The sequence below is a fragment of the Cannabis sativa genome, chromosome 3 (genome assembly GCF_029168945.1).
Source record: "Cannabis sativa cultivar Pink pepper isolate KNU-18-1 chromosome 3, ASM2916894v1, whole genome shotgun sequence".
Lineage (NCBI taxonomy): Eukaryota > Viridiplantae > Streptophyta > Magnoliopsida > Rosales > Cannabaceae > Cannabis > Cannabis sativa.
Genome location: NC_083603.1, coordinates 36355741 through 36360943, shown reverse-complemented (window position 1 = coordinate 36360943; position 5203 = coordinate 36355741).

Below are 5203 nucleotides of genomic sequence, written 5' to 3'. Positions count from 1 at the left end.
CAGTAAAACCCAGTGGCAAAAAATCTGAGCTAGGGAAAAGAGTATAATATATATTTCATATTCATAATTATTTGCAAGTTTCCTCGTTAAAAACCTTGCTAGAAAAACCCAGTGGGACAAAACTTGAGCTAAGGGAAAAAGAGTGCAACATGAATATGTCTCCCCCTCATGCACATATGATCCATAATTCTTTTGGTGATAATAGATCTCATAAGATTATAGTTATCACTTTTAAAATATCACCATATACAATATTTGATCATATATATTCTATAACCCTTCCAGAGTATGTATGAACTTCTAAATTATAGATGAGGGGTTCGTGGAACATTAATCTTTGTCCAACAAATTGTATCATTCATGTGTGTACAGAACTTTGTTCATATAAAAATTTAAAATTTCAAGTAGATATGAACATAACACATTAATGGTACTATAAATTTTCATTTGTGACAATGATGGTACTCCAAGACCATATATTTATTCCATCTTGTTGTATGATCTTAATTTCCATATCAAATGATCATATATTTATAATTCTTGATACATATGAAGTACTTCAGGACTTCAATACTAATGAACAAACTTTATACATTTAATATTTCTCGATATACAAAAGAAATAAAAGTTTGTTCCTCAATTAATCAAAAACTCTTCAATAGTCTATCACAACGTATAATTTACGTATTTATACTACATAGACAACCATACGTATTTTTCAAACAATAATTTACTTACATGTCTTTATTTCATACAAAGATCTTTGTCATATAGTGCGGGGGACTTTGAATATATATCACTTAACACATGTATTAAATTCTTCTAGAATTTTTAGATAAGGCTTATTTCAAATTCTCACTATATTAGGAGCTCCAAATAAATAACTTTTTGTTGCAACATTTATGTATTTTTACGTATTTATACTACATAGACAACCATACGTATTTTTCAAACAATAATTTACTTACATGTCTTTATTTCATACAAAGATCTTTGTCATATAGTGCGGGGGACTTTGAATATATATCACTTAACGCATGTATTAAATTTTTCTAGAATTTTTAGATAAGGCTTATTTCAAATTCTCACTATATTAGGAGCTCCAAATAAATAACTTTTTGTTGCAACATTTATGTGACGCTTATAAATTCTCATAAAATATATTTCAGGCTCTAATCAAATCATGATTATATTTTCTCAATATTTAAGCCTTACTTCAATCAATCTCATGTCTATGCAAACTTTGTATAACAATTCATTATGTACAAATACGTATATGCAAATTTCTCATCGGAAATATTTATTTGCACACCCTACAGGTCTTACTTCACTTTATGCGAGTAAACTTGCCTAGACTGCGTCATAATATTTTGGCCAAAAACAAAATGTATGTCGATGATTCTCGACAAATCTAATACCATGATCCTTGCTATCTCATGCATGTTAGTTTATTGCTTATGCAAACATTCAACTTCTATTATTGAAAAAAATTTCAGTATATGATAATTTCCTCCCATATTGACATAACTTATAGAGATCTCTTTAAATTACAAATCTTTCAAATATGTTTATTATTTATAGGTACCTATATAGAATCACTTCAGGGATTCAATTATGATCAAATGTGTTATGTCTAACTTCTCTTGGGAGTATCTTCTAGAGTACCATTTTCATCACAGTTGTCATTTTTAAATCATCAATACTTTATAACATTAAGGTATCTCCATGAGTACCTCTAGATTTAACAACTCCAGGATAAATTAAATGAACATTTATTAATAATTTCTACATTGTTCATTTACGCTTCAGGCGTTTTCAACTCATTCTATCTGAACTTTGAATAATATTGATTTGCAGTTTGTATATAGCATTTTGAACTATATCGTTCTTGTACTTTGTGCAAGGATCATTTTTCAAAAATTATCATCGATCCCAACTGCTTCTCTCCCCCTAATCGAGAGAATTTTTAAAAATTGTGATATCTAATAATATTAATACACCTGTAGGGATTTCAATATATCACAATGAATCAATATTTATTTAAACTCATATATACTATATGACATTAAACTTTAGGTTCAATAAACTTCAGTTTCAAGTTCAATACTTATGAACTTAATTCATTTCTAAGAATGAGTCATACGTGTATAATTAGAAATGCATAAATTTACACATTTTGTAAATGCATGATCATATAATCTTATCACATCGATAAGAAACTATGCAATAAAAATCTAACAATGGCTCAAGATTGCTAAAGAAATATAATTTAAATATTTTCTATGTGCAAATATATGCACATTCTTCTTTTGAGCCTTATAAATTAACAATGAGAAGAATCATCTGGTTCTTCAACAAAATTTAGTCAAATCCTTTAACAATTTATTGCATATGATTGATCATGTCAAAATAATTCAATTCATGAACTTCAGATTCACTATAATTTGTATTTCAATGAAACTTTCATAAGGTAATGTAAAATTACTACAACATAATCATTATAAGTTTCATTTTTATATACACGAATAATATAATTATATTATTCTCCAAAACATATACACTCTTCAGGAGTCACTATTATGTTTATCAAATTTTATATTTCTTCAGGAATCACTATCATCAATTCAATGATGTGTATAATTTAAAAAATACATGACAACTTCATCATGTTATTGTAATGGTCAAATAGATATAACCATAACATATCATTCATTTTTTCTGATATCTTTTTAACAAGTCGTCTAATTTATTAATAGACTATTCATCAGTCTAATTATCATGACTTGATATATTATATTTAAATGTACAACCAGTACATATAATAAGTTATTTCTTATCACTTTCATAAATAGATAAAAGTTATACATCTAGGTACATACAAAGATATTTCACTACTCTAAGTAGCAATTGTATGTAAGACTTCTTCATGAAGCTTTTCAAATAATCATTTTGTGATTCCTTATAACTTTGATTATATTGGATCACTAACAAATATTAGTAAATTATATATCTACTTCTGGGAATATGCAAACTAAATTAAATAGTAACTATATATATATACATATCTTGTACAAACAATAGTTTGAAACTATTGATTTCAATAAATAATAAAATATGTATACATTAATTTGCTTCTGACATTACCAATATATGTGAAATCTATATTCTTTAAAATAGAATTTCATGTCTATTCATTCTCTTCAGAGAATGATATTTAAATATTTTAAATGTACAATAAATTTGTACAATTCACTAACTATTCAATAATCAAATATACTTTTATCCTGACTATAAGTGTGTCCGTACTACAGGTACGCGACTACTATTATTCAATTCCATACATGATATATAGATTTCATGCACTTTGATTATGTGTGGTATCTCATCTTTTGGTTGTTTCCACTTTCTTCTGAAAATATTTGAGTAGTAAATAAGGTCTTCGATTATTTAAAATTATTGCATTCACTTCAGGGAATGACGTTGAACAAGTAGAACATTATTATAAATTTCTTAAAAATTTATTACTTGTTCATCCATAAAAATATAAGAAATTATTCAGGAATTTCTTTTACAATATTTCAAAGAATATATGAATACAGTTTTTGCATAATCTCCAAGATGTATGCAAAACTTGATCTTTAATATATGTCGCATGCAATAATTTCCAACATTGCAAGAAATAACAATGTATAATAACATGACTAATACGAACAACCTTTAAAAGTAATTGACTTCAATTCGTATCATTCTCTGCAGGGAATGATGAACAATAAATACATGCTTCATGTATTTAAATAACATTAGTCATGCTCATTGTTATTATGATGTTTCAATGCAATTTTCTTAACATTCTCTTTTTTTCTTGGTATTCAAAATCCTCTATAAAATTGCATTAATAATAATCATTCTTTAGTTGTATTCACATAAATACAATTATTTTTTTTGACAAATATAAAACATTTACTTTAGAAAATGTTTGTCAAAATCTATATCGATATTAAATTATTTTTCATTGTCCTCAAAGAATACAAGAGCATATACATATATATGTATTCATCTCTTTCATCATATATCCATCAACTATATGATGAATATTACGTTTTCATAATCTTCAAGATATGTGCAAGATTTTATTGAGGATGCATAATCTTCAGGATATATGTAATATTTTATCGAGGATGCATAATCTTCAGGATATATGCAATATTTTATCGATGATGCATAATCTTCAGGATATATGCAATATTATATCGATGATACATAATCTTCTGGATATATGTATAATTTATATAGATTTTATCTATCATATCATAGACACACATATATTGTAAATATTATAAATGATAAGAACATAATATATATATATATGAAATCAATAATAGACATATAAAAGCATATACATATATATATATAATATATAGATATATAGATAAAAAAAAAAAAAAATATTCTTGAAATTGTTTCAGTCAGATGAGTATACATATAAATATATATTTAGTGTATCGTGAATTTGAAACAATTCAAGAACTTTAACAAAATACTTACATTGGGGTTTGGGCTGAGACTCGTGCTGATAACGTGTTATAAAATAATATAAAATAAGTAAGAAGAAAAGAAGAAGAAGAAGAGAGAAATAGAAAGTGAATGAGAATGAGAATTTCTCAGTTGTTTATTCCAATGGGGTGAACTCCTATTTATACAAATACAAGAGTAAAATATTAAGAAATTAAGAAAAATAGAAAGTAAGAAAAAGATGAATGTTGATTACAATTAATGGTAATAAATAAAAGATTTGGATATCTACATAATTATTAATATTTATAACAATATTTATATTTTACATATATTTCTTTATTTTTTTTAAGTTAATATTAAAAATTAGGTGTGCAATCGGATCTCTAATTGAAAATTCGATTTGATTGGATTTTAAGGTCTAATTGGATTGGATCGAAATGGTGATTTTTTAAATCTAATTACTCATTAGATTAGATCGGATGAGAAAAAATAATATTGGAAGCTATTGGATCATATTGCTATGTTTTCCTATAACCCTATGGTCATTAAGAAGTGAGGGATGTCATTCCTAAAAATGAGCGGAAGGACAAAAAATCTAGCAGCTTTACACACTATACAAAGCTGAAAGTTGTGATTACTAAAACCGTTGCGCATTTACAGCTAATATAAATAAAACAGCCACAGGAAA